At 34.6% G+C, this 24,111-nt stretch overlaps 1 pseudogene; it reads right to left on the minus strand.

The window, feature by feature from the left end:
• Positions 1-399: 399 nt before the first annotated feature.
• Positions 400-24,111, minus strand: part of LOC133198177 (neurogenic locus notch homolog protein 1-like) — a 44,351-nt pseudogene continuing 20,639 nt past the window's right edge.

The raw sequence follows: 24,111 nt of genomic DNA on the forward strand, positions 1-24,111 counted from the left end.
TAACATATTCTAAAACTCTTCCATTTGTCCTAGGGAAAACAATGAAAGACTTGAAAAACTGCAGATAATTTTATTTATTTAAAAAATTGTAAAGATATTTTTTTTTTAATCTGAAGAAATCTATAGACATTTCTTTTAAATACGATATAAATAAATATGGTATAACAATTTAACTAGAGACTTATATATCTTCTATATATATATATATATATATATATATATATATATATATATATATATATATATATATATATATATATATATATATATATATATATATATATAATTGTTTTTTTTGTTCGAAACAATTTGGACCACTCTGTTTTAAAAAGTCCAGATTTCAGCAGGTCATCTTATCATAGGCGATCCGGATTCACTGTATACACGATCCAGTCATCATTAAACACAAGATCCAGATTCCAGTACAATGTTGTCTACGGCAATGTCCCCTTTGTTGCTGTTTTTCCGCTTTCCTCCTATCGTTGTCCTGATGATGATCTACAATGATTGTTATCACAATTTAATTACTGACAGCACCACATCTTACACAATATCACAAACATAAAACAATCGAAGTTTCTTTCATGTACATGTGATCATTATTCCTCGAGACCATCTAGAGTTAATTGAATTTCGATAGTGACTTATTAGGTGTTTCTAGGACAAGGACTACGGGAAATATAGTTTTTAGAATTTAAGTTTGCATAAGTCTTCAATCTGTTATCAGAATTTCAAACTATTAGTTACACATTTAGTTTATTTGATAACATACGGAGTTAACCAGAGTGTGAAATGGAAATCCGTACAGAAACGAAACATTAATTTCAACAAACAAACCGTTTCTGGGTTTTTTCTCCCGCCAATTGTTTACACTAAATCAGATAGAATCTCGCATCTGATGTTCAATACACCTCCTGTTCAGAGACATTGTATTAGTAAATTTCAGAGTGTCAGATAATCTGTTTTTAACCAATAAATATTCTACACATTTGTCTAAAGTAGGATAAAATATAATCCCTTTTGAGTGTTGAGATATCGCCTCCTGAAATAAGTTGCATAAGAAACCATGTTTTGATTCTCTTAATATTCAAATCAGCTTTCGAAGTTTTTACCGCTAATGGCTTACAGCCAGTGAAAATATGTGATCCTTTAGAACTTTGTTCAGGAATAGGATTCAGAAAGTTTTAACACTCGATATAAGAATGTTTTATACTTACGTTAAATACCACAAGAAAAATTATAAATTGTTCAAATCATTAAATATTGTTTTGCAATGCAGATAAAATGGCTAGATTTGTTTTCCATCGAATTCTTCTAAATGAACCAAACAGCCAATATGATTCGTACATAATTTTGCCGTAATTAATATCACCTGCTTAACATACATGTATCTAATAAAAATATACTATAACTAGAGCCGAGCTCGTTGCAATGCAACGAATAGGTCTTCCGTCGGAGCTCCGGACAGGACAGAGCGACCTTGAGTCAAGGTCATGCAACATTTTAAGGTTATAAACAATCCTGTAAGGGGCATCAACTTTCAATGTTTCAACAGTAGAAAGACAGTAAAGGAATGTAAAATTCCCCTGTCAGTGAACTTGAACTGTCCAAATAACTTTGCGTCAAGCCATGACACATTTTGCAGCTGGTTAAGAGCAAACACCATCTTTATGTCACCGACATAAAAAAAAAATCACAGTCACGTATTCTTTCAGACTATTCATCCAAAACATCATATTCTAAGTGACCTCGAATTTAAGTCAAGGCCATTACACACTCTGGATGATATATTTATCATCTTTTCAGTGAAATGCAAATGCATGCAATTTTTTCTATTACAAAAGTATAGACCTTTTTGTTTATTTGTTTGTATGTTGTTTAACAACCCTTTCGAGAATTTTTCAATCATATGGAGACGCCACCATTTGCCGATGGAGATCTGCAAATTTTGACCTATACTCGGCACACATGGCCATTTAGCAGTGAGGGATCTTTCTCGTGCCAGCACCTACTGCCAGACGGGACCTCAGTTTGTACGGTCTCATCCGAAGGATCAGTCTCTGCGTCCCACAGTGGGATTCGAACCTACGACGTAAGGATCAACTCCATAATCCACGACTCTAGAGCAGACACTCTTACCACTGCGCCACTTGGGCGACTAGACCTTTTTGAATTTTACACTTATTATATCAGTGACCTTGAACTTGCCTAAATGACCTATGTTAAGGTCAAAAACAACCTTTGAACAAATTATGAGCTTCCAGTGATACCCAATGACAAAGATATACCTGAAAAAGAATATTGCACTTTTCTGTCAGTGACCTTGAACTTGCCAGAAAGACCTTGGATCAAGGTCAAAACACATTCTTGGATCATAAGCAATCTCTGTATCAAGTAAAAGCTTCCAGTGATTTTATATAACAAAGTTATAGCATGTGGAAAAAAAATAATATTTATCTGCCAGTGACCTTGAACTTGCCGAAAAAACCTTTGTTCAAGGTCAGGAAAACCCATCTCAAGCAATCCGAGAAAAAGTTTCCTGTGTTCCTCCCACCCCTTATAAATTTATAATCAAGGCACGAATTTTGCCACTTCTTCTGCCAGTCTAGTACTATGTTATCTCAAACCGGTGGATCATAAGCAATCTTTGTTCCAAGTATGAGCTTCAAAAGTTATAACACATACAGTAATCTTACAGTTTTCTCTCAGTGACCTTGAACTTACAGGAATGACCTTGGATGAAAGTCGTGTCAAACCCTTTAATTTTGTCATAAGCAATTTCTGTATCAAGTATGATACTTGCTATTTTTTTCCAATGACCTTGAACTTGCTGGAATGATGTTGGATCAAAACCATGACACACCTTCGGATCATTAGTAATCTTTGTACCAAGTATGACCTTCCAGTTTCTTCATAACAAAGTTATAATATCCTTGGCGAACTATCACGTACAGACGGACTGCTAGGCAGACGGACATTGTGATTCCAAAAGACTCAAAACACCCCCACCCCAAACCCAAACACTTCGTTTGGGGGGATATATAAATTCCTTTGTTAAATTATGAACACTCTTTCCGGCCCAAACCTTCTCCCTGGAATCAATATTTGAAAAAAAAATGAATGTATGCTACATTGTATGTTGGAAATTTTCTCATTCTAGTCCAGGGATTCTTGAGAATACTATTTTCAAATGACCCCATGCGCGGATCTAGAGGGGGTTGGGGGCAGTTAAATGTATATACTAAACAAGAGGCCCATGGGCCACATCGCTCACCTGAGTAACTTTGGCCATGCTGTTCATTACCAGACTTCCCCCCTTGTAATACCTATTGTGGCCCCACCCTACCCCCAGGGGCAATGATTTTAACAATTTAGAATCTACACTACCCCAGGATGCTTCCACATAAGTTTCAGTTTTTCTGGTCCAGTGGTTTTTGAGAAGATTTTTAAAGATTTTTCCTATATATTTCAATGTTAAACTTGAGATTCCCCCTATTGTGGCCCCGCCCTATCCCCGAGGTCATGATTTGAACAATTTAGAGTCTACACTACCCCAGGATGCTTCCACATAAGTTTCAGTTTTTCTGGCTCAGTGGTTCTTGAGAAGAAGATTTTTAAAGATTTTTCCTATATATTTCTAAGTAAAACTTGGATTCCCTATTGTGGCCCAGCCCTGTCCCTGGGGGTCATGATTTGAACAATTTAGAATCTACACTACCCCAGGATGCTTCCACATAAGTTTCAGCTTTTCTGGCTCAGTGGTTCTTGAGAAGAAGATTTTTAAAGATTTTTCCTATATATTTCAATGTAAAACTTGGATTCCCTATTGTGGCCCCGCCCTACCCCCGGGGGTCATGACTTTAACAATTTAGAATTTTCACTATCCCAGGATGCTTCCACGTAAGTTTCAGCTTTTTTGGCCCAGTGGTTCTTGAGAAGAAGATTTTTTAATGACCCTACCCTATTTTTGTCTTTTCTTGATTATCTCCCCTTGTAAGGGGACTTGGTCCTTTAATTTAAAAATTTAAACTCCCCTTCCCCCAAGGATACTTTGTACCAAGTTTGGTTAAAATTGGCCCAGTGGTTCTTGAGAAGAAGTTGAAAATGTGAAAAGTTTACAGACGGACGGACGGACGGACGGACAGACAGACGGACGGACGACGGACAACGGGTGATCAGAAAAGCTCACTTGAGCTTTCAGCTCAGGTGAGCTAACAAGTAAAACTGACCATGCCCCCCCCCCCCCCTTAGAAAACACGGACCCTTCCTCGAAAACGCGGATCTGTGTTAAAATGGTATGAAAAGTCTTAGGTATGAAGCTTTAAAAGTCAACGACCCCCCCCCTCCCCCATACACACACACAAACACACACACGAAATAGGTTTTTCACGTTTGGGAAAAGAGTTTTTTTTTTTTTTTTTGGCTCGTCAAGAAATTTCTGGGTTGAAATATTTTTTTATTGGGATCCCCTCCCCCCCCCTCCGTGGAAAAAAATTCCTTGATCTGCGCCTGCACCCTATCTAATTTTTTCTACATGTATCCGTTAAAAGAGGATGCGACGCTTCATTTGAACAAAACTTTACCAAAAATATTCTGTGTTAATTTTCGTTGTTATGGTCCAGTGGTTCTTGATAAGATAAAAATGAGAAAAAGGATGTATTCACTATTACAAAAGAATTGACCTATAGGAGAGAACAATTTCCCGCAAAAAGTGACATTTAAAAATCAATCTTTATTTGTTGTTTTCTACCGTATATATGTCTAAATTTTTCAAATTTGAATTTTACAACTAAAATTTATTATTTACAACTTCAGAATAAACCTCCAAAGTTGGCCGAAACACCATTTTGTCCGTTAAAGCGTTGATTTTTGCATAAATTTTGGCCTAGAAGTCCTTCAGGGCAGGCCTGCCCCTAAATAAAATTGTGATATTTTGATAGGTTGGGATGTAAGGAATAATTTAAGATGGGATTTTTTTAGGGGCACCCCTGTCCTAGGGTCGAAATTCACAAAAAAACTACAAAAAATAAGTAAACTTGATTTTGACAATCTGCTTCAAATTTATACCGTTCAATCTTGTAGTCACAATAGCTCATTTGCTATATGCGCTGCGCTGACTTTTATATATTTATATATAAAGTGGGTACTTTATTTTTAAAGTCGGGGGTTCGAATCCACCTGTTGCCACACTTTTATAGTTTTAAATTTTTGCCTTTTCAAAGACTATTTTAATTTTTTTATAGGCTTGTGTATGTTTCTTCAATTATCTATCCTTTATGCATTCCCATTTTTTGATATAAGAAACACTAGAGAGAGATCAAATCGTAACAATCCAATGTACACTTGTCAGTCAGGCGGAACAAGTCTCAGTGTAGCACACTTTCTCCGAGGACAAGAATAACTCACTCTGTGTTACTCGATACAGGTATTCTCGGCAGCATTGAGCTGCGATGAATTTCATTTGTATCTATATTCCTTAGAATTTAATCACATTGCTTTTATTCTGTCTGTGCTACTAGTGCTTGTCTGGGTTACATGTAGTACAAGAATGTTACGTATTGCTTGAATTATTTGAGCTTAATATATTTAGAATAACATACATGTACTTTTGTTTTCAGTCAATGTTTTAAGATCTTAAGTTTTGAAACAGTAGGGCTACATATATCAGTAACTGTACTCCCTTGGATTTCATTTAGGCCCATATGATTTGCACACATTAATTGCATGTTTTTATTATATCCAACGGAAATGTGTTGTAAAATAAATAGCCTAGACATAAAAAACAGAGTTCCAGAGACAGTAGACATTACCATTATGTACAATGAGAAGTAAAGAAAAATATCATTCAATTGTTACATTTGGAGATAACAAACTCAGAATATCAATGCTCCTCCTACCTCTACTCACTAAAATAAAGATTTATGAAAAACAAATTGTTACATGTATTCAGCCTAATGTCATTAATCGGAACGGAAATCGACAAGCTTTTTGTTGAGAAAAAAACCAAGCCCGGCCCTATAGGTCAGATCCCTATTTATATAGAATTGATCCTTTACGAGTAGCTTTAGAACAACAACGACGATAATGCTTATATACACCAATATAGCAAAGAAAGATGAAGAATTATGAACAGCAAAAGCTTACTTGGGTCTTTGGCTTGGGAGATGAGATACTTATTAAAAATTGAAATTACAGGTATTTTGTTTTCTTTTTTTTTTACAATCGACGGGCCTGCATTTCAAAGAGAGAGAGAGAGAGAGAGAGAGAGAATTTCTAGCTAGGTCTTTGAATAACAGTGAGATGGGTTCAGAAAACCAGGTCCCTAAGAATGTACATGTATATAAAATAGGCAGTGCCTTTCTCTCGGAATTCATCAGCTGCTTCTATAAAGCTCCATCCTCACCTGTACTGACATGTACCTGGTAAAACCAACCGACTGCGAAGGAAAACATTCTATTTATTTCGAGGATGGGGGTTTACGTATAGTGATGAGAGGAAATTTATTCACCTATACGTTCATTAAATATGACAGATTGCTTCTGAGTATTTGTATACGATCGCACGACTTTCGTGTTAATTTATAGAAAGTTAGATTATGAAAGCAAAGAACTAAACTAACATTTGTTGTAGATGAATTAAATAATTATTTAGCCGTTTATAAGGTTTTTTATACATCTGTAAGAACCACTTTATTTTAAAAAACAAATAATCGTCCTATTATTGGCGCCCATGATATATTAGACTACATGTATGTGTTTAAATAAAACATAATTCAGATATCGACATCCAAGAGAACAACACATTCTTTTTCAGTGGCGGAAACAGGAATCTTGAAAAGGGGGCCCGACCTGTTTTGTGTCGGGGTAGGGGCCCAAAGCCACATTATAAATTGATTTATTAAATCTTGTGTATATTTTGGAAACAAAAGGGGGCCATGGGCGGATATAGGATTTGTGATGGGGGGGGGCGTGGATAACTTCGTTCAGGCAGGGGGTCTGGGGGCCGCGTTAAGGCCCCCAGTGGGTCCAGGGCGAAGCCCTGGTGGTGGCCCAGGGCGCGAAGCCCCCGGAAGCTCCTGGGTTTTCGTGAATTTTAAGAGTCAGTAAAACCAGACACAAAAATAGTTGTATTGATTACTTCCTTTACATAAAAGCCTATAAGATATGAATTAAGTTTGTAACTTACAATACTCTAAAGTCTTTGTAGGAATTTCACGTCTGCTTAAGAATAATGTACAAATTTATTAATCATTTGAGAATTTTTATTTCAAATTTACTCTTGAGAAAGCAGAAACTTAGTGTATCTCGGAACTTCGTGAATCTACGAACTTCTTGTATGTCACAAGTCGCTCTGAATCATTATTATTTCAGCAAGGATGCTAGTCAATCTGATATTTGTATGTAACTCTAATGTTATTCCAAAGAGTGTTGTTTTTTTTTTTTTCAAAATTCCATTCACTGACCTACACATGGATCTCCACCGCAGCCAACGAAACAATATAAACAAACACGCTGTAACGTGCAGTTCCCTTTATAGCAGTATGATATAAACGAAGCACAATGATACACAAAGAATATCTGAACATTGAAAAATTAAATATTGCAACGTTTGTTTTTATAAGTATTATACATATATGACAGATACACTGTAGGGTAGGGTGGTGTAATTTCGACCGATTATTTTTTTATATTTAGATTTGTTCAAGTATGTCACTGCCTATTACATGTATTACGCTCAACATTTACTGGATTATTTTTCCTTCGGAATACCTTTTATTGTTCAGATTACATTGTGTTATATGTATTATTCGTCATGATATAAAATAAATGTGTTCGATTTACAAGATATGTGTGTTGGGTAACTTCAACTGCACACGGGGTATTTTCGATCGATGTGCAAATATAAATGAAATTATTCGCGTCATCTCTAATTTAAAAAAAAAATACATATTCTGTTGTAAAACATAAAAGATTGTGAAAAAATGCTGACAAAAAGAAAAAAAAAAGCAATTTTCAAAATGTACCTAATTTGAAGACATTAAGTGCACCAGGTGCCTAGAGACAAATTTACCGATTTATCAAGGCATGCTACAAATATATATATGCGCAGGCATCTAAACCGCATGTAAACAAAACAGATGATTTTTTCACGGTTATAGAACTAGTTTCTACGGAGTATTCTTGTACATAATATTATCCTAATACTTTTTTTATACGGATGGTGGTCATGATTTTTTTCTGGTAACAAATAGCATTGCGTCATTTTCATTGGTCGAACTGAGTTACCTGTTGACGCCTTATTCATGCAAAGGGTAACTTCGGCCGATTTCTGTTCAGCTGATTTGCATTTTATTTGTAAAAACTAAATACTATAAATTTAAAAGGTATGAATTTAAGTTGCAAATTTAAACATAGTTGATAAAGTTCACGCCAGGAATATCCACTGTGTCTTTCTGTATATACAAGATATTTTTAGAGGTGATAAACTGATAATTCCCCGCAATGGTTTAAAAATACTCGTCCGTAATTTTTCGGGCGATAAAGTTTCTTCTTGGATGTAATTTTCCAGTAAAGAAATAAATTTCGCCTATTATTATCAACATTGATTTGTATATGAAAAATGCATTTTCTTTCTGCATAAAATAGATGTGTGTACACTATAATGGGTTATAAACAAATTATTTTAAGGTATTTATGAACAGTCGAAATTAACCAGGTGGTCGAAGTTACACTCGTCTGTGACCATCCTAACCTATATCCTGACGTTAAAAAAAAGTCTTGTATCTATGTAAGTTAATTACTGCATAGTTACACCATTTGATAAATAAATACATCAATCTGTGGATAGGTTTGTAACGTAGACCTTCTGATTTTAAATTCATTTATTTACTTCACTCGGCACACCTCGGCCGATTCGTACCTCATCTGGATGAAGGTGACGGAATCAGCCGAGGTTTCCCGAATGTTATTTACCTTCGACCAGCCTTTAAATATTGCAGTATTTTTCTTTGCATCATCATAGGAAATTGACAAGTGCTGTCTACCCTTCAAACGAAATCGGGAGACGTTTTCCGCTTTGAATAATTATGAGATAATATTCATAGCCTAGGGAATGCAAGGTTTTCAGACTTGATTTTTAAGAAAACTGATACTTGGTCATAAAATAAAATTACCATTTTTTAATTGACCATTAATTATAAAACCAAAGTATGGCATTATTAATTTTAGTCATGTCATATTTTGAAAATTTTAGGGTGGGGGGGGGGGGGGGGGCGTGCGCCCCCAAGCCCCACTTAAATCCGCCAGTGGGGGCAGGCCCCCTGAACTTCCTCTAAATCTGTCAGTGTTTTCTTTCATTATACGGACTTGCAGAATAAGCGAAATACTCCAGACATTTAATAAAAATCTCAAACCCGATCTAAAACGCGTTGACAAAGTCAAACCAGACGGTTTTAGTTTTTACGGCATTTTTACAGTGATATGAGAAAAGTCGGATAATTGCTTTTAATTTTAAGAAATAAAGTTCGGCATTTTTCAACCTCGTTCGGTATAATATAATTTACTGATAATTTTTTCCGTTAAGGAGGAACACATGGACGAAGGATAAAAAAAAAGAGGTATTCTGCATGTACATGTACACATCATTGCTATAATTGTGTACTCTGGATTAAACCCAAAATCCTTCGTTACATTGTATTTGGGTATAATTTTCACATGTTCTCAGGCGGATAATCATTGATTTTTATCTGTCTAAAGACAATAATTTCAGTTTATAGAGAAATGTTTTTATTTCGTCGTTTTTTTCCCATCCTTTTGGTTTACACGTTTGCTTGGTACACAAAAGCGTGTGTTCATATACCGCTGTTTCTACACGCTATCGATGTGATCAGGGAGAACATGATATCCTCCAGCAATTTACTTCTTATGAAAACACTCAACGAAAACATATTAGGTGAAAATATATACACCCATTAGTATCTTAGTACCTTAGTATCGACCTGTTTAATTGCAATGTCACCAACCGTAACGATCGCTGGCCAGGACTTGAATATAATTTATTACCGTTATTAAAACAACTCGTCAGCTGAGCGGACCTATGATTTAAACAGTAAAATAGGGAAATTCCAGAGTTCGAAGTGTATTTATTTTGGGCGCTCTTCCGCATAAACAAATTAAATCGCATTTACGCGTACTTACATGCACGTAACAATAATTTGTGTCATGGGTAAATTCAATTTATTAGATGAAATAAAACAAATGCATAAGATCAATCTTCCTAAACAACACGTTTTTAAAACAATCTATCTGATATAACTGACGGTATAAAATAACAAAGAAAATAAAGGGTTTGTGTTTGTATTTAATTTAAAATGAGAACAAATCTTAACCTGTCAAATAACTTATAAAACATACTTCGTTTTCCAGACACTAATTGCCATGCGTAATCTTCACATGCACTGACCAAGAGGTCACAAGTTTGAAATGTATGGCTTCTTATTGTGTGAGTTTTGTCAACACAGTTCGGAGTAGACTATCTAAGCCAATTGATTCCCAAAGAAAACTGCATAGGAAGGGTTCTTTTTTGGTACACTTTTTAACGGGTAAAATTCATTCGACGCTCGATAGAATTTTCAAATACAAGTGAAATATTGAGGCGGTTAAGTTACATGCATCCGACCTAGTATTTTGTATGCAATAATATTGTAAGTTAGGAAGAAAATAATACAAACTCAAAAGTACTTAATTTTATTTTCGATTTTCCTGACAATTAAAAATGTGACCTCTACATACACTTATCATTTTTAATTATATACATCCTGTTTAATGTTCATGAAAGAAATAGCAACTCGTTAAATAATAACATTAGAGAGATAAATAAACTGTTTCTTTAATACGCAAAGAAAGTGGTCTTTTCGGCATTCAAAATGCACTGAATTTGAAGTGAATAAGTGAAAGGCACTTAAGACTAGCTGATTAAAACGAGCGAGTGATAATTAAACAGTAAGACGGAATCATATGAAAGATTCGAAATGATTTTAAAGTAATTTTCCACAAAGCGCAATTATCTCAACAATGCAATGTTTATAAGAATAAATATGCAACTTTCTTGTAATTGAGCGAATAAAATATAAATCGAAATGTACTAGCGACTTAATCAAAGATATGAAATAATCTGAAAGATTCAACATATTTATCCACTCATCACTTAGTTAAAATGTATTTGGAATGGCCATTCTATGGTTTGTTTTGTGTATGACCTTAGGTCGCTGGTTCACACGCCGATTGATCCTCGGTGACCTCCTTTGCCACGCGCTATCGAGGGAGGGGTTACATAATTGTAAACACACGAGGTGAATGTAAAAGGCGTGTACTTAATGGCTGTGAATAGTCTATGTTTAAAGTTTTGTTTTATTTTCTGACTTAATTGTTTGTTTTTATATGATAAGAAGAAAAGGTTATCTTTTTTTCCCTGTTTAGTTGACTGGTTTATCCAAATTTGAAAACAAACGAAATAAAAGGGAAAGTTGTCAGTAAATAATTTGGAAATAAAGCACAAAATACTTCAAAAACCTGATTCTAAAGAATATTAGCATCTAATATAGCAAGGTTTATTATTTATAGTAAGTTTATTTTAATTACACGCATGAAGAGCTCTTGTTTACTTGCTGAATGAAAACACTTACCTGTATATGTGTTATGCTTCTAGCTCATTTAGAACACAAGACTCAAACAAAATAACATTTTCTTGAGATCAATAAGATGTTAAATAACAACTTTAATTACGGCAGCTATTTCGAAATATTTACCGTTTTTGAGTTATAAAGCAAAAACTTTAAAGGGCCCCAGATCCCTAATTTTAGGGGCCAGACCCTTTTTAGTGGTCTCAAATGAAAGGCCTTAAAATTGTGCACAACTTTTATTCTACATGTTTTATCAAAATATTTTTAGTTTAGAAGATAAAAAGGAAAATATGTGTAAATTTTCGGTCTTTTAGGCGTTCTAATTTTTGACCCCTCTCTAGCGCCATTTTGAATACAGAAATTGAAAAGCAAAAACCGATGTGCACAACTTCAGTGCTTCTATTATTTAAATTCGGTAGAATTTCTACTCCAGCTTCAGTAGTCTCTGAGCCTTTGTCTGGAAATGAAGCCCCCTAAATTTTCATTTAAAGGGAGATAACCCAAAAGCGGAAGTGGGTTTTTGAAATGTTTGACAGCATTCTGATAGAATTTTGTAACGTCTTTAAACCCTGCAAATTTGAGCAAAATCCGTTGAGAAATGAGCAAGATATGAGGTCTCAAAGTTGGCGTCTAGGAAAAAAAAAAGAATAATAAGAACTAGAGCGAGCTCGTTGCAAAGCAACGAATAGGTCTTCCGTTGGAGCTGCGGAAGGAAGAAGTGACCTTGAGTCAAGGTCATGCCACATTCTAAAGTTATACATGTAAGCAATATTGTAAGGGGAAGCAACTTACAATATTTCGCTAGGAAAAACTGTAAAGGAATGTACGTGACCTTGAACATTCCAAATGCCTTGCGTCAAACGATGACACACTCTCGTCATAAAACCCAATGTGTGTGTTACGACTTGAAAAGTTCACAGTGACATGTCATGTTCTTTTAGTCCATACATACAGTCAAAACATCTAATCCTTAGTGACCTTGAACTTGAGTCAAGGCCATGTCACACTCTGCATGATACCAGCAATGTTTCACTAGTACAAATACGGTAGCGAAATTACAGTTTCTCTGTCAGTGGCCTTGACTCGACCAAATGACCTTGCATCAAGGCCATAACACACACTGGTTAAAAGCAATCCCAGTCTGTGAGTTTCTGAATGGATAAGTTCAGCCATGTTTTTTTCAGATCATACAGCGAGTCGGAATAATTTGTTACGTTCAACATAATGATTAAAAAATTCAATGAGAATGTTTTATGTCCAGTTTGGATAAGTAGTAAAACGTGGAGATCGGTCCTTTGGATGAGACCGTATAAGGTCTCGTGTCGGGGTAAGTGCTAGCATGAAAAGGATCTCTCATGCTATAAATTTTGAATTTACCAGGCGGCAGTAAATACTGACAACCGGTAAGTTCAAAATTAACAACATGACAGATCCATGGCACTTGATTCTACCTCTGATTTCAAAAGATTTGCACTGTTCCTGATTTGTTATGTTTGAATGGTCTTTTAAGCTTGAATGCTGTACAGGTGCTTGTGGACAGGACCCCCCCCCCCCCCCCAATATACACCCCGGGGTCCAAGAATATTTTTATTCGTCTTTTTCCATAAATTAATCTTCTAGTACACATTTACAATGTATTCCATATGGAAAATCCATAAAAATAACGTGGAATTAACGTTTTATTAAAAAATCATACCCGCGGTATTATGAAATAGAGAAGGTAAGTCACTTCCATTTGTTAACACTGGACCCCTCTTGGATATCGGGCCTAAAATATCATATACATGTACCTACCACATGTCACCAAAATATGCTATTATATCTTGTTTCGGTAGATATTTTTGTCTTTAATCGTGCTATTTAAACGAAAGACCTTAAACAGTGTCTGTGGCTGTCACTATTTCGGTGTTTTTCAGAAACTTGATCGTAGAATTAGTCAAAGTCCACAACTGGACAATAAACTGATAAATCGGCTACAGTATATTATCTGTTCACAGAAACGACATATTGAAACTGGAAAAAAAAATAATCCAGAAGCAATTCATTTCATTGAAATTCTATCATGAATATTTTGTTTTAATCGATGGACTCGATAAATCAATAAACTGACCGAAGGAAAAACGTTGCACGTGCCGTAACATTCTGTACGTTTTTTTTTTTTTGTTTTTTTGTTTTGTTTTTTTTTCTTTTTTTTTACATTCTACTTATGTACATATATGTTAAACAGAAACATAAATACCAAGCCCGTCGGCATTTTAAAAAAAGTAATAAAACATAATTTAATTTGATCTTTTTTATTTCATTTAAACTCTATTAATTTGTTTTAAAAGTATGATTGATCTTTTTCCTTTTAATATACACTCAGGGTAAAAAAAAAGTATATATTGACTCGCGTATCTTTCATGGTTGTAGTTACATTTGAAAATGAAGAAATAATGAAACGTTGAAGGGACTGGTGTGTTGTATGGCTAGACAACGCCTTGCACATGCAGAGAAATTTACCACAGGTACTCTAGGACAGGTGTGAAACCCCTAGGGCATGCCGTTTCCTGCTCTTTCTCTGCTAATCCCTATACACAGAAAATGATCGCGACTAATACTTAATACACAAAGAAACAGAATATATTCAAGTAAGCTTGGCATTGATTTTTTTTTTTTTTTTTTTTTTTTTTTTTTTTTTTTTTTTTTTGGGTATTATTGAGAATAATAAGTTTTAGTGATATATCTCCCCCCCCCCCCCGTTTTAATTGTTTTATGAAGTTCATCACCATGCACATTCCATCTTCTGTAATTGGAGAAATGTTTAAATTAAAAACAAACCACTGTTTACAAAAGAAGTAAATATCGAGGGGAAAAAAATTGTTATATTTTATTGATATCTTTTATAACGTTCACGCGCCCACTCACTGCAAACGCTCACCATCGAATATTACAGCTTTCCGGTCATTCGACAATTTCAGGGAAATGCTTGCACATTAATCAGCTGTTAATACAGTAAAGTGAAATTATTTAAATGAATTATATTGTTCTAAATTTGGTTAAAAAAAAAAAAAAAAAAAAAAAAAAAAAAAAAAAAAAAAAAAAAAAAAAAAAACATGAACAGTATATAGATATATTTTTTTCCTCATAGGAATGCTGAAAACTGTTAATCGGAACTCGCACTGACTATTGTTTAGCACGTGTACATGTATGTAACATTGCAGATCGCATATAATTTGAAAAGAGAAGTTATTAGAACTTATATTTCCGATATTAAAATTTGTCACGTTAAACTCTCAAATGACTCAGCTTATAAATAGTTTTCTTGATACTATTTAAAAAAAGATGTCGCTTTAGTATTGATATATAACTTAACAAAATTAATAATAATAAATAAAATTAAAAAAAAAGATTAAATATATTCTGCTTTACAATTTTTTTTTTGTTCATTCATTATTTTCACCTTTTGCAAAATAAAAGAAAATACTTTCATAAATATACATACACTGCGGGATTTTAATTTGTTTTTTTAAGAGGGAATTTCGCAAAATTCCTGTTCGGGGAGATAACTCCCGTTTGTTTACGATACTAGTTGATCGATGATTTAACCGCGGCGGGGACAGGTAGGTGATGAATTTCTCGCGGAGGGAACGCGGTTTACCTGTCTCACCTGGCCAAATCCCGCGTTGTGTTTATACCGCGACGGGGCGCGGGAAATACGGGATCCGCGTTGCCTGTACTGTACATGTATAGTCAATCAGATTAGAAATACAGCGACTATCAGAATTTCGGGCCGTAAAAAAGATCTGATTTTGATTAGATTTCAGGTGTAGTCGAATGGGTGTGTACTGAGGGGTTAGTTAATTCATTCAAGATTTATTATATTGTTCGTTTGGACGAAGGCTTCATAAAAAATATACACACTGCTTGTACAGGTACACATCAATGGATGTTCAGATTAATTCAAAAATCGGCGGACATTGATTTATTTTAGTTATCTAAAGGCAATGTTATTTCCAGAGACATTTATATTTTCTGTTTTTTGTCTCGGATTTTTCTTTTTTGTGATTTTCCGGTTTACAAAGGTCTGTGTTTTAACAGCTGTTCATAAACGCTGTCAATTAATATATGATCAGAGAAAACGAGACATCTCCCGGTAATTCATTTCTTATGGAAAATATATGGATTGACATCTTAGTATTTACCTGTGTAATTACGATGTTACAAACCGTGACGATGACTGGCCAGGAGGACTACCCGTTATTAAAACAACTCATGATCAACTCAGCGGACCTATAATTGACTTTAATATATGTTGTAAATCAATAAAATCATTTCAGTTTAACCGATATTTTATTGCAAAGATAATGGGAAAAAAAGACTTGGGATTTAGAATTTTTCTGAATTTCAAACGCTCGATATGCATATATTTGGGGCGCTCTTGCATATGCACTTATAAATTAAACGTGCATGTTCTGTACTTGCATGCGTGTACATTGTATGTATCCGTAAAACCTTAAGAGAGCTGATAAATGTGTTCTGATTTTCAGAAAAAATAATGGGAATCTATAAATAATTACATGTTTATCATTTTGTTCGCATACAATAACAAGGTTAGTAGAAAAAAATAATTTGTTCAAGGTTAGGTGTCTAATTAATTTGTAATATTCAAATACAGTTACGCATGTACATGTATGTCTCATTCTACATATTTTGGAGGCGCGTGTGAATGTGGGATTTTGTATTTCCATACGCTCGATATGCATATATTTGGGGCGCTCTGTATATATACAGTTGTACATTTTAAGGGCGTCGACAAAAGAACGTATATTAGATTACATACATGTACATTTAAGTTTCAAAAGTTCCATTACTAGTAGGAATTTATTAAGGTAACATATTTTGAATTTTATTATGAATAAAACAGACAATTAACTCGATATCGAGAAATAAATTGTTTATAAAAATAACTATGCAACTTTCCTGTAATTCAGCGAATAAAATATTAAATAAAATGCACTTGCGATTTAATCAAAGATATTATGAAATAATCTGAAAGATTCAACATATTTATCCACTCATGACTTAGTTTACAAAATGAATTTGGAATGGCCATTCTCTGATTTGTTTTGTGTATGACTAGGTCGCTGGATCACACACGCCGATTGATCCCCGGTGACCTCCTTTGCCACGCGCTATCGAGGGAGGTGTTACATAATTGTAAACACACAAGGTGAATGTAAAAGGCGCACACTTAATGGCTGTAAATAGTCTATGCTTCAAAGTTATGTTTTATTTTCTCAGTATATTGTTTGTTTTTATATGATAAGAAGAAAAGGTTATCTTTTTTCCCCTTTTTTAGTAGACTGGTTTATTCGACTTTGAAAAAAATGAAATAAAACGAACAGTTGTCAAAAAATAACTTGGAAATAAAGCACAAAACACTTCAAGAACCTTATTCTAAAGAATATTAGCATCTAATGTAGCCAGATTTATTATTTATAGTAAGTTTATTTTAGTTACACGCATGAAAAGCTCTCGTTTACTTGCTGAATGAAAACAGTTACCTGTATATGGGTCAAGCTTCTGGCGCATTTAAAACACAAGACTCGAACAAAATAACATTTTCATGAAATCAATAAGATGTTAAAGAACAACTTTATTAACGACAGCCATTTCGAAATATTTACCGTTTTTGAGTTATAAAGCAAAAACTTTAAAGGGCTCCAGATCCCTAATTTGAGGGGCCAGCCCCTTTTTAGTGGTGTCAAATGAAAGGCCTTGAAATTGTGCACAACTTTTATTCTACATGTCTTATCAAAATATTTTTAGTTTTAAAGATACAAAGGAAAATATGTCTAAATTTTCGCTCTTTTAGGCGTTCTAAATTTTGACCCCTAATTAGCGCCATTTTTAATACAGAAATCGAAAAACAAAAACCGATGTGCACAACTTCAATCTTTCTATTATCTAAATTCGGTAGAATTTCTGCTCCAGCTTTTGTAGTCTCGGAGCCTTTGTCTGGAAATGAAGCTTAATAAATTTTCATTTAAAGGGCAATAACTCAAAAGCGGAAGTGACTTTTTGAACTGTTTGACAACATTCTGATAGAGTTTTGTAACGTCTATAAACTCTGCAAATTTGAGCAAAATCCGTTGAGAAATGAGCGAGATGTGAGGTCTCAAAGTTGGCGTCTAGGAAAAAGAAGAAAAAAAAAAAGAATAATAATCTTAACCATCAGAATCAGTAGAAGGTCTTCCGTTGGAACGGAAGACCTTAATAATCTTAACCATCAGAATCAGTAGAAGGTCTTCCGCCTGGAGCGGAAGACCTTAATTACCATAATACACAATACATATACTAAGCACACAAAAGGTAGGTTAGTATTCTTTATTTTTTGCACACTTTCCGAAGTAAATACTTGTTTTGATTATATATATATTCTAAACACACGTTACATTGTATATGTATAGATGTATTGTTTTAACATATGGTATACATACGTTGCTCTATTTATGGAAAACATTCGTACCAAACAAATTTTTATTATGATTTTCTTCCCTAAAATAAAGTGCAAGTATTCCTTACATTTTTCCATACAGCGTTTATGTGTATTTTACGAAAATTAGCTAAAACATCTCAAAAGAAGCCTACCTTTGATAATGAGGTAAGACTGAGCTCTTTTGAATAAGTAAACCATTTCCTCCCCTGATTTCCGCTGTATATTTGATGACTAACGTCAGCACTAGTGCCTTCTTTTGTCAGAATCTCCAAGGACCCGATGTGCGTCCCATACATGGATATTGAGAGACTAAGGCAATACGTTCCAGCTAGAAATAAAACAATACATGTAGTTCTAGAGAAAATATTATAATCATCATTATGAATTATGAAAAACACATTCCCCTGTATATTACGCCATAATAGTGCTGTATACAATACGCTGTATTGCAATTCTACGTGGCAAAAAGTAGCAAAGAATTGTGCACTTCAATATCACAAAATAAATATTAGAATTTAAGCACATTTTGATGGTGATTATAAATTTAATATGAAATATGAAGATAATGAACAGTAACCAAGCTCAAAAGTCCAATGAAAAAAATCATATTATAAGCAGAGCAAACACATGTGTTAACTATTAAGTCTAATAAATGAAAATTCCCTACATACTTTTTCTAATTTGAGAAATGAACTCCTTAAATGATGCTTTATAAATATAGCATAGTAAAGTAAGGTTTATTGACGCACACTTCTAAGTAAATATAATGATAAAATCATATCTTAGAATCTCATTATTTAATGGAAAATGAGTTATGAATATATTTTTTCTTTATCAGAAAAAGAAAACATTTCTTGATTGCCTACAGTCTGTCGAAACTCGGTAATTCATGTGTTCTTGACATCTTGTTTAGAAAAATATTAGGCTAAATTGAATACAAATTTCAGGATTACTGGCAAATTAAGCTCCATGAATATGCTTTATTTTCTACAAAATTTGATTGTAGCCGCAAAGTATGAGAAAACGCAAGTTTAAATTAATTATGAGTTTATGACGTCCTAAAAGACAAATAAGCTCATTTTGACTTTAAAGAACCACTCTGTGATGAGTACTAGGCTTGTAAAAGGAAAATAAAATATGCACATCATTGACTTTATATGTAAAAGAAAATTCACATTAATTTTAACCTCAAAGATTAAATAATTTACCCACCAAGATCGCAATACACAACACACAGAGATGGCGAAATACACCACTTTTGCAATATATATCAGACCAAGTTGAAAATGCACATCTCAGCAAGGTTGAAATACACCACACTAATAGGACGAAATACACCACACTAATATGACGAAATACACCAGACTAATATGACGAAATACACCAAGATGGTAATTAACATCAAATCAATGTGGCACTTCATTGCATCAAGATTGAGATACACACCCCACACCACCTAGGTGGGGATACACACTAACATGGCGATACATAACATTTAAAATTGGCGCCACATCACACACAGGAAAATGATGATACACACACGGACTGAAGAGACGCTATATATATGCACCATATTTCACAGTATTTGACAAATTGGTACTTATCCTGAAAATGATTTCCCTTACCTGGGAAACTCACATCACTCTCCAGGCTGGCCTCGTCGCCCCGGGATCTCGGGGAGGAAGCTTCTGTATACTTATAGTAGTTCCCTGAGGCTGCACCACTCGGTCCAGTTCTTCTTGAGTGTGTACCTCCCTACAATTAAAAAATAAATCATAAAAACTCGTAATGAACAAAAATATAAATGAATCTTTGTTCAAACGAAGTCTTTTCAGAATTACCTATGGATATTAAAATCACAGTTATAAAGGTACGAACATATCAAGTCCGAAGATTTTCCTTAAGAAAGTTTTCTTGTATGTTTTACTTTATCACAAGATAAATAGTTAATTAAATGAAGATGTTATATGCTGCAGTCAATTTTTTGTACGTCCATAAACATTTATTGTGTATAACTATTCATGAAAGGAACATGTAATCGACAGAACTTCTTTCCGGTCCTTTATGTGTCATATTGTAATAATAAAATAAAATATGTTCAAATTCTGAACAACAGACTTGAAAAGATAATAAAAAATATTTAACAATGAAAACGATGAAGTTTACGAATAGTGGTCGATCTCAAAATTCCACGTAACAATACAAATTGTGAGCAGGGCAAAAATACGGACCCCTGAAAACAAATCTATAAGGTGTGTTTTCCTGTAAATTTCAGTTATTGACTGTTACTTTAAAGAAAGATCAAATACTTCATTTGTAAATCCATCCCATTTAAGCAAAGGTCTTTCAAAAAACAAAGAAATAAAATTTAGAAATAATTATTTTAAAATCATTACATTGTATGTTATCTGTCAATGTAAAGATAAAATACAATGAACAATTTTACAACTAGGCTCCAACTCAAAGCAGCTTATGAGTGCTGACTTTTAAACTAGTGTTAAGGAAGGCAGTGTTGTAGGCTGGGAGAAGATATATAAAACAGAAGCATGACAAGGGATCGAGACCATGAGAAAAGGGAGAAGATATATAAAACAGAGACCGTGAGAAAAGCTAGTGATTGTTAAGGTTAAGAAATCTCACCCTTCTTCGTGTGAAATCAAAATCATCGTTGGCACTTTCTTTCAGGAAACAACTAGCTTCAGGATCCTCCTCGAAATCACAGGTGTAGCTTGTTAATTCTGCCAAAAAGAAACCCTATTTAAATGACAAGTATATACAGATAAGGTTATACTAAGAGATATTGAAATACAGGCTGTACCTGTTCCGTAAATAAAACGTTTGGAAGAACGATTTGATATCTGCATCATTCAACCAAGCAAACTCAAATAATATAGACCAAACCATCTTATTTTTGTATGGAGCAGGTGCCCGCAACAGAGCAAGATCCTGGACATAGCACTCAAAGACTTACGGATATCACAATTAGTTCCCGACCATCCAGTGTTACATTGACATTCGGTTTCTGTCTCAGACAAAGCAACGCACTCTCCATTTACACAGTCATTTGTCGAACAAGGATCTGAAACAATACAACTTGGTGAATGTATTCAAGGTGGTGGAAACTTTATAAATCCTTCAAGTTTTCATCATATTTTCCTGTAATAGCAGCACCTGATAAGGATTTTTTTTTTCTTATCCTGACAGGGAAACTATTATTTTACATTCTGAGGTTACCAGGTTATATTTATACAAGAAGCATGAACTTATCTGTAGTATCGCTAGAGTCCGTTTTTGCATTTTTGCTTTTCAAGACATGAAGTTAAAACAGAATCATTCATTGTCAAACTCAAAAAAAAAATGGTGAGAATGACATGGGAAGTCCCAATTAATTATTACAGTAAACAACGTACAGTTGAACTTTTGATATCTCAAACACGGATATCTCGAATACTATGGATACATCAAAGTGATTGGGAAGTCCTAACCACATTATTTCTTAAGTATTTTACCATCGATATCTCGAACCAACGGATATCTCAAAGTTTTTATCGGCCCCATCGTGTCCGAGATAATGAAGTTTTACTGTAATTGTTTCAGTTGAATTTGTAAATGGATAAATCTTATCTCTTTCTATTACCGAGACTCATTCTATACTAACCAATGTCACAGTTTTCTCCGTACCACCCCTCGTCACACTGGCAGGTATAGTCCGAGGCTGACACAGGATTACAAGCCCCATTCACACAGGTGTTACCGCTACATACATCTGCAAAGAAATCCTCTCATATGCATCAACTATTGGAACGAAAGACTTAAAAATGATTGTTGACATCTGCACTTCCAAGTTTCCTTGTACTTTTTAGTATTACGGTTTATTTTTTTTGGTCTACATTGTTTGAACGAGATTTTCATGTAATGTAAATCATATCTGGTACCAATTTTGATGCACCAGATGCGCGTTTCAACAAATTATGTCTCTTCAGTGATGCTCATGCCGAAACGTTGGAAATCCAAAATATTTAAATAAAAAAGACTTTAAACAACTGAAAAAGGTGCTAAAATAACTAATACAAAATAATGCTCAAAAAATATTTCATGTTAATATTAATAAGAGTAATGATCATATACGGAATTTAAAGTCAGTAGTACCTAAATGTCGCCATAGCTTATTTGAAATATAATTCGGTATTCATGTGTTATAAAAACTACCCATGTAAAGAGAAAATGGAAAGGTCATCGAGATATATACTTAAGTGACTAATAAGGCCGCCAAAAACTTTTACCTGTATGGAATTAAACAAGAGGCCCATGGGCCACATCGCTCACCTGAGCACATTGGCAAGGCAAAAGCACAAATCAGTTCAGTATTGAAAAGATTCCGGGGGGGGGGCTTGAATTTTAAACTACCTGATGATGCTTCCATATCAATATATAATTTGTTTTAACAAATGGCTTTGTTGTACTTGAGAAGATTTTAAAAAAAAATTCCCATATATTCCTCTGTAAAAATTTGATCCCCCATTGTGGCTCCTCCCTATCCCAGGGGTCATCATTTGAACAAACTTGAATCTACACTACCTGAGGATGCTTCCATATCAATATGACTAAACATAGCTTTTCTGTTCTTGAGAAGAAATTTTTTTCTATATGTTCCTATGTAAACCTTTCGATCCCCTTATTGGGCCCCTCCCTACCCTCGGGGGTCATCATTTGAACAAAATTGAATTTACACTACCTGACGCTGCTTCCATATCAAAATGACTAAACATGATTTTCAGTTCTTGAGAAGAAGATATTTTCCAATATGTTCCTATGTAAAATTTTCGATCCCCCATTATGGCCCATCCCTATCCCCTGGGGTCATCAATTTAACAAACTTGAATCTACACTACCTGAGGATGCTTCCATATCAAAATGACTAATCAGGCTTTGCAGTTCTTCATCAGAACATATCTTCCTATATATTTCTATTTCAGTCTTTTATCCTCCATTGTGGCCCCACCCTACCCCCGGGGGTCATGATTTGAACAAACTTGAATCTACACTACCTGAGGATACTTCCACATAAATATGATCAATCAGGTCTTTGCTGTTATTGAGAAGAAGATTTTTAAAGGTTTTTCCTATATATTTCTATGTAAAACTTTGATCCTCCATTGTGGCCCCACCCTACCCCCGGGGGTCATGATTTGAACAAACTTGAATATGCACTACCTGAGGATGCTTCCATATAAATATGACTCATCATGGCTTTGCTGTTATTGAGAAGAAGATTTTTAAAGATTTTTCCTAAATATTTCTATGTAAAACTTTGATCCTCCATTGTGGCCCCGCCCTACCCCCGGGGGTCATGACTTGAACAAACTTGAATCTACACTACCTGAGGATGCTTCCATATAAATATGACTCATCATGGCTTTGCTGTTCTTGAGAAGAAGATTTTTAAAGGTTTTTCCTATATATTTCTATGTAAAACTTTGATCCTCCACTGTGGCCCCGCCCTACCCCCGGGGGTCATGATTTGAACAAATTTGAATCTACACTACCTAAGGATGCTTCCACATGAGTTTCATCTTCCCTGGCTTTGTGGTTCTTGAGAAGAAGATTCTTAAAAGATGCTACTAATTTTTCACTAATTCTTCATTATCTCCCCTTGAAAGAGGGCGTGGCCCTTCATTTGAACAAACTTGAATCCCCTTCACCCAAGGATACTTTGTGGCAAGTTTGGTTGAAATTGGCCCAGTGGTTCTTGAGAAGAAGTCGAAAATGTGAAAAGTTTACAGACGGACGGACGGACAGACAGACAGACAGACGGACAGACGGACTACAGACAAAATGTGATCAGAAAAGCTCACTTGAGCCTTCGGCTCAGGTGAGCTAATAAAAGCGTAGTTTAATATAGCGAAAAGGTTGAGCAATATTTCCTATCGAAATGCTGTCTATATCCACA

Source organism: Saccostrea echinata, unplaced genomic scaffold (assembly GCF_033153115.1).
Source record: "Saccostrea echinata isolate AGI-Se365-2 ecotype Australia unplaced genomic scaffold, CSIRO_AGI_Sech_v1 ptg000033l, whole genome shotgun sequence".
Taxonomy (NCBI): domain Eukaryota; kingdom Metazoa; phylum Mollusca; class Bivalvia; order Ostreida; family Ostreidae; genus Saccostrea; species Saccostrea echinata.